Below are 17,208 nucleotides of genomic sequence, written 5' to 3' on the forward strand. Positions count from 1 at the left end.
CCTCAAGACTGGATTACTGTAATGCGCTCTACATGGGGCTGCTCCTGAAGAGTGTTCGAAGACTACAATTGGTCCAGAATGCAGCTGCGCGAGTGATACTGGGTGTACCTAGATACACCCATGTTACACCCATCCTCCATGAGCTGCACTGGCTCCCTATTGGTCTCTGAACGCGCTTCAAGGTGCTAGTCATTACTTTTAAAGCCCTACATGGTTTAGGACCTGGCTACCTGAGAGACTGCCTCTTGCCACATACCTCCCAATGACCAACAAGATCTCACAGGTTGGGCCTCCTCCGGGTGCTGTCGGCCGGACAATGCCAGCTGGTGCCCCCCCCCCGGGGGGAGGGTCTTCTGTGTAGCTGCGCCGGCCCTGTGGAACGATTTACCCGTAGAGATCCAGACCCTTACCACTCTCCCGGCCTTCCAAAAAGCCACCAAGACTTGGCTGTTCCGGCAGGCCTGGGGCTGTTGATCAATGTCCAGCCCCACTTAGACAGAATGGATGGTGTGTAATTTTAACAAGTGTATTTTTATCTTTAATTTTTTAAATGCTTTTTATCTTGCCTGTAAGCCGCCCAGAGTCCCATGGGATTGGGCGGCATACAAATTTTATTACATTTCAAATTTCAAAATTTCTCCCGCTTGAGTTTCAGCCCTGCTTGGCGAAAACGGGTCAGGACTGCCCTTAATTTGTCGACAAGCTCAGCTTGATCCAAAGCGGATACAAGGACGTCATCGAAATAGGGTACTACCTCTTGCAGCCCCTGGAGTATTCGCTCCATTAGGCTCTGAAAAATGCCCGGGGCTATGCTAACCCCAAACTGTAAACGTTTGCACTTAAAAGCTCCCTGGTGTGTTACGATGGTCTGAGCCATGGCAGTGGCTTCATCCAATGGGAGCTATTGGTAGGCTTGTGCCAAGTCTAACTTGGCAAAAACGTTTCTCCGCCCCAGCAAATGGAGCAGGTGTTGCACCACAGGAACAGAGTTAAGGTTGGCTTGCAACCCTTTATTGATGGTGCATTTAAAATCCCCACAGATCCTAATATTCCCATCTTTCTTGATAGGTATAACAATGCAAGTTTCCCAGGGAGAGTGGCTCACTGCTTCTAGCACCCCCTGCGCAATTAATTTATCCAACTCTAGATCTACTTTGGGCCGAAGGGCAAAAGGCACTCTCTTAGATTTAAGGTGTATTGGTGCCACCTGGGGATCCAAATTAAATGAAGTGGGTGTCCCCATATATTTACCGAGCCGGTCATCAAATACGTCCCCGAACTCTCTGGCCAGCACTGCGAAGGAGTCTGGAACAATGGAGTGGATGCCGGAAATGTTGAGCCCCAATGCGGAGAACCAGTCCAGCCCCAGAAGGCTGGGCAGATGGCCATCAACGATGATGAGGGGAAGGGGCCCCTGGAAATTTTTGCTGGCAATCTGGAATGTGCCGCAACCTACGATAGGAATTGGCTGCCCTTGATAGTCTCTGAGGTGAATCGGGCACTTCCTGAGTTTAGCCTTAGTAAGGCTGGGCACTATTCATTTGATAGTAGCCTATGAGACAAGGGATTTGGAAGAGTCAGTGTCCACCTCCATCTTGCAGGGCTCACCCTCTATGTGAACAGTCAAATAGATTTTGTGGGCTGGCTTCGTTGGGGATGTGTGGTTGACGGCCCATTCAGAGTGCTGTTGGTCACCTGTGATGGCAAAACAATCTTCGCAGTGTTTTGGAAGCCGTTTTGAAAATTGTCTGGACAAGGCACGTTCCGGCAGCCGGTCAGCGATTGGCATAGCTGCCCTGCATACCTTGGTCAAATGTCCTGGCAGATGGCAGCTTTGAACCTGCAAACTGACCTTGCATGGTTCCCGCCACAACTGAGGCAACCCAACTGAGGCAAAAAGTCAGTTTGAGTTCATTTTTTTCAGGTTGCCAGTTTGAGGCGGCTGATTTTTTCTTTGTCATCTGAGAAATCTTCATCATCGACTTCATCGTGGTGGACAGCATGGCCCCTGCTGGCATGGGTGGCTGGTGGCAGAAATCTCTGAATTCTGCGGTGGATTTGTCTGACATTTCGTATGCCGTGGCTTCATCCATGGCTGCCTGAAGGCTCAGCTCTTTTTGCGCCAGCAAACGTTGCTGAAGTCTGTGGTCTGAAGTCTGATACCACAGACCAGCTGTTCTAACAGGGCATTGTCCAGCACAAGAAAGTCACAATGTAAGGCCACTGTCCTGAGGGAAGCCATGTAATCGGTCACGGATTCCACTTCTCTCTGGGTTCTCTGCCTAAACACATAGTGTCTGCCTCTGGGTGAGGGAGTTGGAGAGTAGTGATTTTTAAGTTTCTCCAAAAGCTTCTCCCAAGGCATTGAGTGTATGGACTGAGGGGCCACTAAAGCCCTGGCTGTTCCAAATAGCTCATGACTGCAGGCGCTGAGAAAATAGTCTCTTTTACGACCACTAGACAAACTGGTGAAGTTGTTTGCCTCCAGGAAGCACTCGAACCGCTCGAGGTAAGTGTCCCATGTTTCAGTGGCCGGGCTGAATGCCGTGAATGCCAGTAGGTTAGCCATCCTTAGAAGGATGGAATGTGAGGAATCAAACTTGGAGCGATGTCTCGTCGCCAGTGACTTGAGGCAGCTGTAGCAGTGACTTAGCTTATTTCCTTTACCTCAGGCCTGATCCCATCCTCATTGCCAGTGTTCTGTAGGGAGAACGAGGCAGACAGGAACTGAGGGAAGGCAAGGCAGGTTGAAGCTAACACAACCTTTATTTACAGTGACATACAGCTCAATGTAAGGCAAACCTCGAACCGGCAAACAGCAAAGCAAGGGACAGCTGACAGCGTTTTTATACTAGAGCTGTCATCAGACGCTTAACCAATAAGGTAGCGGGATTCTCCCGCCAGCTGGCTGCTTGCATCTCAGCCAATCAGGAGCCAGCAATGTAAGTCAATGGCTTGGTAGACTCCAGTACTTAAAACTTCTTAATATGATGGCTGTTTATCAGCTTGAGAGCGGAGGACTTTCCCACCGACCGGACAAAGGTGGGATTTATCATCAGCTTGTTCTCAGGCACAGCTGCCCGTTGGGCTATGCTGTTGCTATCTCAGCCTAGCCCTCTGCTGGATGATTTCCAGGGCTTTTGTAATCATCTCAGGCTGATGTTTGAGGATCCCATTAAGGGAGAAACAGCAACCAGACTACTCAGGACTCTGCAACAGGGTTGTGGCTCCTTCCAGGATTATGCCAGCGAATTCTGGCTGCTTAGTCAGGACTCAGCTTGGAATGAGCCAGCCCTCGTGGATACTTCTCAGGACGGGCTGTCAGATGACCTGCAAGATGAGCTGGTGAGGGTGGACAGGCCACCGATGTTTGACGCGTTGGTCCACTTGTGCCTCGGGATAGACGCCCAGCTGCGGAGGAGGAGGCCTCACTGCACGTACCAGGAGACCACTAGTTTGCCAGTCGCTCAGGAGACTGCAGTTGCCAGGGAGGAGCCCATGGAATTGGGTGCCAACACACCCTGAGTGGCACGCACAGAGATGGACAAACGGCGTGCAGGGGGGTTGTGTTTTTATTGTGGGGCTCTTGGACACCTAGCCACAGCTTGCCCTAAGAAGAGCAGGAGGGCTGTGAGGTCTGAGACTGACCCCTCAGCTCCAGACCAATGTGTCGGGACTCGGGCGGAGCCCGATTTGAAGGAAACGTTAGGTCGGGCGCAGGCCGAAACAGAGGTCGATGGGCTGCCACGGCACATGGTTTTAGCAGCACACATTCTCTTGTCGGGTAGTCCGCAGGGAATTCCGGCCCATGCCTTGGTTGATTCTGGGGCTACCACGAACTTTATGGATGCGGTGTTTGCTACAGCGTATGATGTCCTCTGTGTCGGGTGGACCCACTGATGCGGGTTGAGACTATTGACAACCGGTTGCTTCTGTCTGGGCCTATCAAGGCCACCACGCAACCTGATCCTCAGGGAGCACGAGGAGACCATGCAATTTTACGTGGCTTTGGGCCTGCATTTCCCCGTGGTCTTGGGCTTGGATTGGCTGTGGACGCACGACCCTCAGATCTACTGATCGCAAAATCTGGTCACATTCTGGTCCCTGCAATGCGTCGACCACAGGTCTGTGCGGCCCAGGTACCCAGCTCGCCCAAGGTGGACGTGCCACCGGGTTTAGCGGACTTTGCGGATGTCTTCAGCGAGCAGGAGGCGGATCAACTACTGCCGCATTGGCCTTATGACTGTCCCATCGACCTGGTACCAGATGCGAAGCTCCCTACAGGTCATCTGTACTCCATGTCTGAGCCAGAGTTGGCCACATTGCGGGACTTTCTTGATAAGAACCTTGCCCAGAGGTTTATCTGGCCTTCGTCCTCGCCCTTGTCTGCCCCGGTTTTGTTCGTGAAAAAGAAGACTGGGGATCTGAGACTTTGTTGCGATTACCAGTGCCTGAATGCCATCATGGTATGTAACTGTTACCCGCTGCCCCTGATTCTGGAGTTGTTGGAGCAGCTCCGGGAGGCAACGGTATTCACAAAATTGGACTTGCGTGGGGCCTACAACCTGATTCGAATGGAAGACGGCCTTTGTCACCCGGTATGGACATTTCGAGTACACGGTCATGTTGTTCGGGTTGACCAAAGCGCCGGCAGTCTTCCAACATTTTATGAATGATATCTTCCGAGACCTGTTAGATCAGTTTGTCATCATTTACCTGGATGACATCTTGATCTACTCGACGTCCCGAAAGGATCATCAACATCATTTGCGTCTGGTCTTGCAGCGACTCCGAGAACATTGTTTCTTCGCAAAGCTGGAGAAGTGTCAGTTTTGGCAGACTACCATTGAGTTCCTGGGGCACCGTATCTCCCCTGAAGGAATTGTGATGGAGCCGGGCAAGGTGGAGGCATTGCATAGTTGGTAACCTCCTCAACGTATGAAGGATGTGCAGAGACTCCTCGGGTTTGCCAACTACTACCGGACCTTCATCCCCAGCTTTGCTTTCTTGACCGCACCCCTCACTCGGCTCCTGCAAAAGAAAGTGCTGTTTCGCTGGGGCCCACGGAGCAGCAGGCGTTCATGGCCCTGAAGCAGGCTTTTATGAGGGAGCCGATCTTGAAGCACCCTGATCCCCACCATCCATTTGTAGTGGAGGCGGACGCGTCTGACATCGCAGTCAGTGCGGTGTTACTGCAGGCTCACGCCCCTGATGGTAGCCTTTTCCCTTGTGCTTACTACTCTCGGAAACTCAATCCTTTCGAGCGCAATTACACCATATGGGAGAAGGAGTTGTTGGCTATCAAGGTGGCGTTCGAGGCCTGGAGGCATCACCTGGAGGGGGCCAGGCATCAGGTCGAGGTCCAGATGGACCATCGGAATTTAGAGTTTTTGACCACATTGCGTAAGCTGAACCAATGCCAGATCCGATGGTCTCTGTTCTTTGCCCGGTTCAATTTTAAAGTGACGTACATCCCTAGTGCGCTGAATCAAAGGGCGGATGGCCTGTCTAGGAAACCGGAGTACTCTGACCTTGCTGATTCACTTCCACCCCGGACTGTTCTCCCCGTCAAATCCTTCGCTGCAGTTCATGAACCTGTGGACTTACAGTCTCTGATACAGGATGCGCAGTGGGGCAACTAGTGGGTGGAGCAACGGAAGGCAAAGGTAGGGCCAGCTTCCCCGTGGACCTTTGATGATGACCTTTTGAGGTATCGGGACCAGCTCTACGTGCCCGCAGGGCCCCTCCGTGGACTGGTTCTCTCCCAGTGTCATGACACTCCAGTAGCGGGACATTTGGCCTTTTCAAGATATTACATCTGGTCTCCTGTACTTTCTGGTGGCCCCACTTACGAGATGACATGCAGAAGTACGTCACATCGTGTGTACAGTGTCGACAGGTCAAGTCAGCGACGGGAGCTCCTCCAGGTTTATTGCAGCCCTTGCCGACCCTGGACAGACCCTGGGGAGCCATATCCATGGACTTCTTGACCGAGCTGCCTCCGTCATCAGGGTTTATCCTCGTTGTGGTGGACATGCTCACCAAGATGGCACATTTCATTCTCTATCGGAGATTGCCGACAGCCCGCGCCATGGCCTGCATGTTCATCCAGCCCGTGTTCCGCTTGCACAGCCTACCTGGCCGGGTCGTCTCAGACTGTGGGATGCAATTCATGGCCCAGTTTTGGAAAGGGCTGATGGCAGCTCTAGATGTCCAGGTATGTTTATCCTTGGTGCACCATCCCGAAACCAATGGGGGTACGGAGAAAGTGATTGGGATCCTAGAACAATACCTGCGCTGCTTCGTGAATTAGCAGCAGAACAATTGGGCAGAGTACCTGGCCATGGCGGAGTTTGCATTTAACAACTCCCAGCACACCTCCACATGGACGACGCCCTTCATGGCTAACATTGGGTATCACCCTCATTTTTTCCCTCTCCCCGGTCCCCACAGTGCAGGACTTCCTCTCTGAGCTCTAGGCAGTCCACCAAGTGGTGCACCACTATCTGAATGAGGTGAAGGAGGACTACAAAAAGATGGCAGATAAGTCTCGGCATGTGGTGCCAGAGTTGGCTGTGGGAGATCGCGTGTGGCTGTCCATGCGGCGTCTTCCATCCCACCAGGTGGCTAAGAAGTTGGACCACTGATATCTTGGGCCATTCCCCATGGAGACCATCATCAATTCAGTGGCCTATCACCTGACCCCCTCCCACGCTCAATGTGAGTACACCCGGTGTTCCATCGCTCGCTCCTGATCCCTGAGCGATCGGCTTATCCTTTTCGCCAAATCTCTTCCCCCCAGCCGTCATCGCGTGAGGTGGACACGCAGCCACCGCATGAAGCAGCCTGGATCCGTGACTTGAGATGGCTCAAATGACGTTTCCAGTATTTGGTAGACTGGACGGACGAGGGGTCGGACGGAGGGACCTGGACCGATGCGACGGACGTGCATGCCCCTGCTCTGGTGTGAGCCTATCATGCACAATATCCCTCAAGGCCAAATCCCGAGCATCAGACCCGGGGGAAGGGCCCTGCGGTGAGGGATAGTGTTGTGGCCCAGCAGGTGCCATTGGAGCTGCCACCAGACTCCGACAGCGAGGGGCCCTCTGAGTCAGCTCTGGAGGAGGTACAGGACCCTGGACAGAGTTCTGACTCTGAGCAGGGTGCAGAGAGGCTGGTTGGCCACCAGGTGGCGCCTGAGCCTTGGACCAGTGGGGAGGAGACAAGGGACAATGATCCAGAAGCCAGCAGTGATTTGTTCCTGGATGCACGCCATCGAAGAGCTACTAGACATCAAGAACAATTACGCAATTACAGGAGGTAATTGCGCTCAGCTGGTGGTCATTAGGCTCCTCTCCAGACTATAAAAGCTATTTGTGCATAAGGTCCTTTTTGTAGAAGTCAACGCAGGATTGAATGTCGGAGGAGTACTGAGAGCTTGGCAGGCTGGATTGCCGCCAAGCCTTATCTGTGTTTATTGCTGCCTGAGTTTGTCTGAGTTGCTGCCAAGGTCCTTATCTGTTTGTTCTGCTTGGCTTTCAGCCACCAAGGTTTTGGTATCTTGCTAATTAAAGTACATTCCAGTTAAGCTTCAGAACAGGTCAGAACAGGTGGCTGTTTTATTAAGAGTTTATTTTAAGAAGAGGTAAAAAGTAGAAGTAAGGTAAATAGTATTATGTATTATGATATATATAGTAGAATGTAGTATAATTATAATGTATACACAAATACTAGAAGTTGAAAGATTATGACTATGTATATCTAAATGGTATCATAATTATTAGTATTGTGTATAAAGCAGTGGTTCCCAACATTTTTTTGGCCATGCCCCACCTAAACATCTCTAAAATCTTTATTCCACCCCCCCTCCAGTATGACAAATAATTCTTACTATTCAAAAAGTGAACTCCTACTCATATGGAGGAAGCCTAAAAGGCCATTAACTTCATTTATACAAGGTTCCAAAGAACATGGAATCCATGAAAGAGAAAAATAAAAAAACGAAAGACAGTAGAAGTACTGAAGAACTTAAAAAATAATAGTATGAAGGGATATGAAAAAACAGCAAATAAAGTTTCAAAACATATAATAGAGAACTAAAATGCATAAATATAAAATAATTTTAATGAAAACTTTTTTCTGTAATACTTTGATCATATTAATTACTATAGATATTAAAATAAAGGTACCTAACAAATTCGAAATACAATTTGAGATCCCTTTGGAAGGAGAGATAATAAAAAATTTGGACTATGCAGAAATGAATAGGTTAACTCTGAGAATAAAGGATAAAGAGGAATCAGTGTACTTCAAGGCATGGAGAGAGGATTTTATGATTGGTTAGAGAAAGAATATGAATAAGATAGAAAAGAAAGCAAGAGAGAGAAATAAAAACCCAGATGACATACTATTAAATGAAAGAGTGGGAAATTAGAAAAGTAGTAAAAAACTAATACATAAGTATATGTTCAAAGAATGAGACATAGATAAAAAACAGATGGCAAAATATAACAAGGAAAAGGAATGTAAAATGGCAAATATAAAATTAGAACCAGGTTTTCTGGAATACGATCCCGAAAATACACCAGACGTAAGAGGAAAATAGGCAATAGCCACAACAATACAAGAAGAAAGGAAGAGAAGAAGAGGAGAGGAGAAGAGAGGGAAAGAAGAAAGAGGAAAGGAGAGAAAGATTGGCAGAGACAGGAAGAGGAGGAGAGAGGATATGAAGGAGGAGAGGTAGAGAGGCGTAGAGGAGAGGAAGGGGAAGAAAGAAAGGGAAAAGAGAGGAGGAGGAGAAAGTAGAGAAGAGAGGAAGGGAGAAAAGGAAAGGAAAGTAGGGTGGCAGTAAAAACCAAAAGAGATTATACCTTTGTAACAAGCTCTAGACAAAAATTTATTAATAAGATTTATAGATCTTTTCCCTAGATTCCAAATTATAATTTATATCCAGTTTATTTTTTCTAATTAAGGTTATCATTTCATTATTATTATCGTAGTTGATTATATGTTAACAGAATAAACATTTAAAATCTAAAGCAATCTAAAAAAATGCTAACATTCCTATTTATTGATCACCAAAAGTATCAATTAACATTTCCTTATTATTATTATAGTTAACAAGAAAAAATAAATTGTTTACTATTTGTATCATGTCTCTTCTCTTCTGACCCAAATTAATTATACCTTCATAGCAAGATCTATGTAAAAATGTATTAATCAGGTTTATGGGTCTTTTCACCAAATCCCAATTTACAATTTATAGCCAGGTTATTTATCTGAATTAAGGTTATCATTTCATTATTAATATCATAGTTAATTGTATGTTAACAAATAAACATTCAATGATAATCTAAAAAGTCTTCAAAATACTAAAATCCCTACTCATTAATCACCAAAAGTTAGCTAGCTTTTTATCGTCAACTGTCATTATCAACCTGTATCTTTCCAGTAGCAAAGCGGTCTTATCTCTCTTGCCAGTTGTTGTGTCAATTCTCTTTTCAGCTCCTTTCCAGAGTTATAAACTTCTCTCCGCACTTTATTGCTTAGAAGATCTCTCATGTAGTCTCGTTACCCTTGAATTGTTATTAACATTGGCTTATCTTTGGTTGTCAAACTTATTTCTGAGTAGATTTGTCTTGTTAACTCCATCCTTTTTGCTCTTTTTTTTCTCCTGTATCTTGAAATTTGGGATAAATCTCCAAATTGTCAAATTCACTTTTCCATCTTCCCTTCTCTCCGCTTTCACCCACATTTGCTCCATTAATAAGTTCATCTGTTGTCTTATCTTTATTTTCTGTATTTTCATTCCCTTCTTTAATTTTGGGGGCTCCCACCCCATCATCTTTTGCTGTGATACCCAATAGTCTATCCAATTTCTTCTCAAATCTCTCAAATCCTTCTAAAATATTTTGTACTCCAACCAGGATGTTTTAAAATTTTAAGTTTTGCTCATCTGAATATTGATCCATTTTTCCAAAAGAAAGGAAATGTAAAAAGAAAAAAGAAAAAAAGGAGTCTAATAATCACTGTCACTCTAGCCTGCCAATTTTTTTATGAACATGTCTATATTTATTTTGAGTCTTAAGCACAAGTTCTTTTATTCTTTTCAAAGTAGAAGGATTCTTATCTTTTTCTTTCCTTTTCCTTCTCTTGCCAAAATATTTTCCAAAAGCACCTGCAAAATGCAAATTTGTGCCCTTGAGTCTTTATCAGGTTTTATAAACAAATTCCAAACCCTTCCATTGCAAAGTCAGTGAAATCAAATAAGAGTGAACAAAGGATACATTGTTTCAAGGGGAAAAAACTTCAAACTCAGGTTTCCGAATGGCAGATTCAACCTTTTTATAATTTCTCTCAATTTTATGGAAAACAAAAATATTTAGGTATCTTTAATATAATTTTATAGCAAATGGAAGAAGGAATTTGTTAAAATAAAAAGAGTTTTAATTTAAGCCAAAAAAAATAAGGTGGTAAAAAATAGAAGGGAACATCAATCCATTCACTTCAAGTGGAGAAACAGGAAACGTTACAATCACTTCATCCACAAAACATCGTTGCAAACAAGAGCAAAAATTTTCTAAGGCAGTCCAATAAGGATTAAATTCGCCACTTTATTCTTTACTTAGAGGACTAATTTATCTTTTTTTAAAAAAAAGGTTTCTTTGGGCAATCTTTCTCAAAGTAAAAAACAAAACCTCACCCGATAGACTCACTTTCACTTCTTTCCTTTTGGAGCCGTCTCCAACTTCGTCAGGCTAGGGGCTGCCTGTTTGCCGCCAGTTCGAAGTGCTTCCCTTGGGTCAATCAGGGACTTTGCGGTGTCCCTGAGACCAGCAAGGCTTTGACTTCCTGGTCACCATCTCTCTGGGATGCTTTAGGTCCTGCTGGACTGTCCAGGGGCAAAAGTGTCATCGGCGGGCTTGGATATTCAAGCCCGCACGATGTATCATCACGATGTTGGCTCCTCCTCCCAGATCCTTGTGGTTGATGACTGCTGCAGAGAGATTTTATATTAGACTCCAATTTAGTCAGCTTTATTCTCAAGTCTCCTCATTCAGTGATTGCAAGTCGATTTATTTCTTCAGTAGCATTTAGAGCACTACCCATATTTTGTCAGAAATATGTTTTTGACATAACTCTATAAATGTAATGAAGCCAAATATCTTCATCTTAGCATCAACAAGAGTTTTATTTATTCCTTGAGGTTGTTTATTCAACATATTAAGTTGTTCAAAGTTATCTGCTAAATAATTGAAAAATGCTTTACCATCAATGGTTAGCAGCTGCTTCATTTCAGGCTTTTCACTTAAAAAGTCACTAAGAACATCGAATAGTTCCATGAATCTTTTCAAACAATTTCCCTTTCAGACCCACCTTACCTCAGTGTGAAGTACTACAAGTCTCACATGGTCTGCATTTTTATCTTCACAAAATTGCTTGAAGAGACGCTGACATTTGGCATTAGCTTTGATAGCATTGATACATTTTATAACTGATTTTAGTATCTCATTAAGAACAGGAGAAATGTTTTTGGACACTAAGTTCTCTCTATGAATAACACAGTACACAAGAAGCATTTCTGGATTCTCATCTTTCATCAGTTTTAAGCAACCATTTTTCTTGCCCATCATAACGGGGGGCACCATCTGCAGTACAAGATGTTGTTTTCCATTGAGAATTTTCTTGATTTTAGCTTTTCAACGTTTCAATATCTTCACTCATTTAATCTTCTGCTAACAGTGTTGTTACTGAGTGGCATGGCTTTCACATTTTTGTCATCTTTTTCCAGAACTGTTTTAAGAAATGCTGATATTGATGGTTTAATTAAATCCTCCCCATAGTATGATTTTTCCCAGATTTAGCAATTAGTAAAGAAATTTCATAACTAGCCTCAAGAATACGACTGACAGTAACAGTTTGTGCAGTGAACGGAGACTTTATTGTTGATCTTTTTTCAAACTTCTCTTTAAATACTTTGTTGCAGAAAATGACAGGCTTTAGACTTCTCAGGATACAGGAAAATTTTATTTGGCAGCCAGGTTCAGAAAGTTAGCAAAATGGCTAACATTGCAAATTCAACCTTCATTATCGAAGCACACGTTCTTATACGTTCCCAAAGGCAGCGTAACACGGAAACACTTAACTCATTTCTTATTGGTTACTTTGAGGAAAAAGCCTTATAAGGAGATGGGGTCTTACTTCTCCTTTTGTCTTGAGCCACAGGTACTGACTACGTGCCTTTATGCAAATTTTAATTGAACCTTGTGGTTTGGACTTTTGTCATAAGGACGTTGGCTGCAACATCTTGTAGTTAGAGGCTGATGACATTTCCCTGTCCCTTTAAACAAGCTTATGTCGCTTTTATTCCACATCGTCATTCTTATATTTTAATCCATATTTTATTCTACTTTAACTTGAAGTAATTTAAATCTGAATTTACATGTACACTATGTTTCGTCTTCAAATGTGCCTCAAGACGACCTCGTTTCATTGATTCGTTGATCAAACATTGTTGACATAAGAGGCAGAAAGGTGACCGTTTGAAGCCAAGTTTTAAATATTCTTGTGAATACTGTCCAACTTTCTTCTTGCTTGCACTATTCATTTTTTGCATAGGGTTTGTGACTAAACCTAATAAATGTGAGAAAAACTATGATGAAAATTATTAAAAGAAATAACTATTAAAAGAAGATGGTGCAGAAAGAAGAAAATTTAAAAAACAATCTTAACTTAATTTATGAATAATGATTGTCATGAATGAAAGGGGGGTTGTAACCTATGAGCCCTCCTATTCACCCATTTGGTGTTAACCTGCATTTTAGTGTGAAAATGCTTTGGTACTTCATTAGGTGGAGGTGAATCACACAGGCCTGGCAAGGCCTATGCATGCATGGCTCAGTCTGCGCTGAGAGGAAAAGTCTTGTAAAACACGGCCTGGGAAAACAAGACTTAAAATACTGTAAATCTAACAATTTCTTACTTAAATTTGGGTCCTGGTTCGGTATCCTCATTGCTAGGCTTCTACCAGCAGCCATCTACTCTGTCTCCCCACAGAGCAGCTCACCCAGCAGCAAAGCCCACAGGAAAGAGAGAGAGGGAGGGAGGGAGGGAGGGAGAGAGGGAGAGGGAGAGGGAGAGGGAGAGGGAGAGGGAGAGGGAGAGGGAGAGAGAGAGAGAGAGAGAGAGAGAGAGAGAGAGAGAGAGAGAGAGAGAGAGAGAGAGACTCTGCCAGTCCCATGATCCTTAGTGGGAATAGATCTGATTGGCTAGCAGTTACTCCCTCTTCCCCCCCAGCTGGGATATCCTTTTCAGGTCCTAGGAAATGCACTTTAACAAAGACAATAGGTAAATGAAACACAGCTGTTTCATCACAAATATATAAAACAATTAGCGTACTTTCAAAAATTCAGTTAATAGCTCATTTTCCAATTGCTTCCATTAAAAATCAAATTGTCCCACTCTGGGGCATGGGCCCCACATTGGGAACCACTGCTGTAAACCTTTGCTTGGAAGCAGAGTTTATCTGCTGGATTATCAGTACCATCCTTTCTTTTGTTCTGTTTCATGCTAATTTTCCAATCCTTGATTTTAGATTTCTTTGATAATGAACTGTGAATTTCTTGGTAGTGATTCATTGTTTGGATCATTGCCTAGTTTCTCTTCTCTTACTTTTAATCTTTTAATTGTTTCCTAATAACTTGGTTTATTTTCACTGTGAATTAACTTGTTACTGTCTAATACTGATTATGAATTATGATTGATCATACCATTATGTCTGCTAAATTTAAGATACCAGAAGAAATAAATCCACATGTAATTAACATAATGGGCATTAGGTGATCATCATTCTTTTTGAAGAGTCTGTATTAAGAACTGTCTTATTCAAATAGAGATTCTTAACAAAGGAAACCAGGTACCTTTAGTTTATCATTAGCACCAAGATAATAGTTTTACCCAAGTCTATAATGAAATATATTTTAGCAATTTGGTGAATCAGCAGCATACACAAAAATTATGTATATATTTCTCCTTTTTTGTTATCAATTTCTTCTACTTAATAATTGATGTGGACATTATGTTGACATTTATAATTGAGAATATATGTCCAGGATAATAGCTTTTCTAGAGTTTGACAAATCTTGATATAGGCTATTGAAGTCTAAAAGTACTGACAGTACTGCATTTTACCCCATAACTGTGATAGATTGATTGGAAGTTAGTGACTGCCACTCATGGACGTGCAGTCAGGGGAGGCAGGGGAGGCAGAGCCTCACCACTGTCATCATGAAAAGAAAAAAAAAATGTAAAAGGAAAAGGTCGAATTGAGCTAGTTGCTGCCAGAGTCACCATGGATGACTCTGCTTAACTTTTTTAAAAAGCCTCTAAAAAAGTGCCCTGTACAGGAGGAGGTAGGAGAACGACGTGCCTTATCTAGTCTGACTTTAGGCGTTTTATGATCACTCGAGCAGAGTTAAGCAATGGTTAAAAGCCTAAAAATTCCTGACATAGGTGAGGCATGTCATTCTCCTGCCTCCTCCTGTAGAGGGTGCTTTTTAGAGGCTTTTTTAAACAGTTAAGCAGAGTCATCCACAGTGATTCTGACAGTAACTAGCTCAGCCTGACCTCAGCTCTTGCCTTTTTCCTTTTACATTTTTTTTCCTTTCATGATGGTAGGCAAGAGCAGAGTTGAAATCCTCTCTGAAACAGCTGGAAAAGGTACATGTGGGTCGGAGGGAGGGGGAGGAATTCAAACTTCATCCTCAAGTGTAGATCCCTCCCCAAGTGTAGTTTGATTGCAGGCAGAACCACATTGCCTTTTCAGACACACACACAAACACACACACACACACACACACAGAGCTGGATAAAACTATATATGCCCAGCTTCACTGATTACAAGTTTGAAAAGGCAACATGGCTCCACCTGCAATCAAAGGCTCAGATCGGCTCCCCTCCGGCTTCTCTAGCAGGGGAATGGGGGAGTATGGCAGAGGAGTTGCTTTCAAGCCATTGGAAAATATATCCAATCCAACTTCTCTGTGTGCATGTGTCTGTTTGAGAGAGGGGGGAGGAAGGGAGAGAGGGAGGAAGGAGGGGGAGGGAAAAGAAAAAGAATGAAGGAAACTTTTTCGCAAAGGAGAAAAACAAATGCTGTTGCTTTAAATCAGAACTGAGCATGCATGGCTTTTTTAGTCCACAAGTCTAAAAATTTTTGAAACCCACCACTGTGTCAGTGCCTCACCAGCCATAAACCTCACCGCACATCACTGCTGCCACTTGATATTGGGGGTGAACAATATCAATATTGGTGGTGGAAAATTCTGTCTTGGGCTGTCTTGTGGGGGAGGACATGGCATGGCAAGGCTACCTTTCAGACCCTGTTCTGGGCTACCACCTGCTCTACCTCCGCTCTGCCTTGGGTCCCACATTCAGACCACAACAAGGGGACATGCCACTTCCAGGTCAGACTGGATGGCAGATGGGCGAGTGGGCAACCCTTGGGGAAGGCATTTTCTCTCAGGCCCTGTGGAAGCCAAAACTGGGCCCGAAAGGCAGCCTTGCCTCGCTGTGTCTCCCACCACTGAGGAAGCCCTTGAACTGAGTACAGCAAGCATTGAGCAGCTCTTCCTTCCCCACCATCAACCTTACCTTCCAGCCCATGGGGCTTGCACCATTCTCACAGCTCAGGCAAAGCGCATGGGCTAGTGGGTGGGTGAGGGAGGTAGGACGGCTGGCAGAGGGGCAATGCAGGCAGTGTAGCATCATTCTCCCTGGTCTCCCACTGCCCCCCCCCAAGCAGGCAAGGCCCAGCAACAGGGGTGAGATGGAGGCTGGCAAGGAGCTAAGTGGCAACAGCTCAGCCCTTGCTGGCTTGTCTTCCCCTCTGCCACCAGCTGTGGGAGGAAGGTAAGGTCACAGGACAGAGAAAGAGGAAGTCTTGAGGGAAGAAGTTGGGAGAGTGAGTATGAGGCCTCTGAAGGAGGGAAAACATGGTGAAGGTAAGCAAGCCAATTCAGTAAAGGGTGAGATCATGGTGGAAACTTGTGGGAGCAAGCAGGCAGTGGGCAGCCTTTTGGCCGAGTGCTTTACCTTCGCAGGCAGCCGCAGTGAGCAGAGCGGAGATCAGCTGGGCCACATGGTCTGGGCGAGCGAGCAAAGGAGCCAGAGATTAGCTGGGCACGTGAGTGAAGGAGCCAGAGAGTAGCTGCGTGCAGCCGTGACTCTGGCCACCAGCCAAGGTGGACGAGGCAAGATAGGGCAGGGTGAGCAGGGCGGGGTGGGTGGGGCCAGCTAGTGGTACAATTAGCTGGTTCTCCGAACTGCACAAAATCTTAACAACCGGTTCACCTGAACCAGTCCAAACTAGCTGAAGCCCACCTCTGACTAAAACCATCTCTATTCAGTGTGAAAGGCTCTTTGTTACTATGTATTTGTCCTATTTTTATAACAATATGCTATCAGTTTCTTTTTTAATGCCATATTGACTGGAAAGCCTAACCTGTAGTGCATCTTTTGTCTAACTTATTGTCAGCCTCTGCTTTGCTGCTGCTTCGGCTGCCATTGAAACGGGGAGGGGGGGCATGGTATTTGGGAAGGGAATCGTTATGTGCTGGAGGAAGATTCTAGACACCGACCTGACCATCTCATTGCGCATGTGGAGGAAGGGAGTTTCCCGCCAAGGTTAACTATCCAGCATTCCATCCTGGTGATGTTTTTTGAAGATTTCTCCCACCTGACAGTTGGGTGAATTATAATTGGACTATGGACTGGGGTGCCAAGGGGAGGGGATTGAATTATACATGATATTCTTTGCTTTCACGCCTAATTAACCAGATTCAGCTTAGCTTCGTTATTGTTCATTTGTAATTAGTAAAAGTACACTTAATTTCAAACAAATGGAGTTGAATGGTTTCTTTCCTGATTATTAAATGAAGTCGCACCTGACACTTATAGTACTTTTAAAACTTTAAATTTAAGCTTCTAAGCATTTATTTTATAGAGTGGAAAACTTGTACATTCTTCTGCAATTAGAGTTGTTAAATTGATGTTCATGTTTACAGGAGAGGAACAAACAAAAATCTTTTTTTAAAATAGTAATTATATAGCATTAGCTTTTGTGTTCAGCAAAATTCAGCCCATGAGGGGAAAAAAACTGTTCACTTTTTTCTTAGACTTGTTACTTTAACTTGGCAGGAATTGTTTATG

General features: G+C 44.7%; 1 protein-coding gene across 6 annotated transcripts in view; it reads left to right on the plus strand.

Annotated features, from left to right (window-relative positions):
- The window catches only part of DMD (dystrophin), a 1,286,665-nt gene that overhangs the window by 938,252 nt on the left and 331,205 nt on the right, over positions 1–17,208 (plus strand). The gene's annotated exons all lie outside the window — the stretch shown is intronic.

This window comes from Thamnophis sirtalis, unplaced genomic scaffold, assembly GCF_051295495.1.
Source record: "Thamnophis sirtalis isolate CommonGarterSnake01/CBP01778 unplaced genomic scaffold, rThaSir2_p1.2 scaffold_8, whole genome shotgun sequence".
Taxonomy (NCBI): domain Eukaryota; kingdom Metazoa; phylum Chordata; class Lepidosauria; order Squamata; family Natricidae; genus Thamnophis; species Thamnophis sirtalis.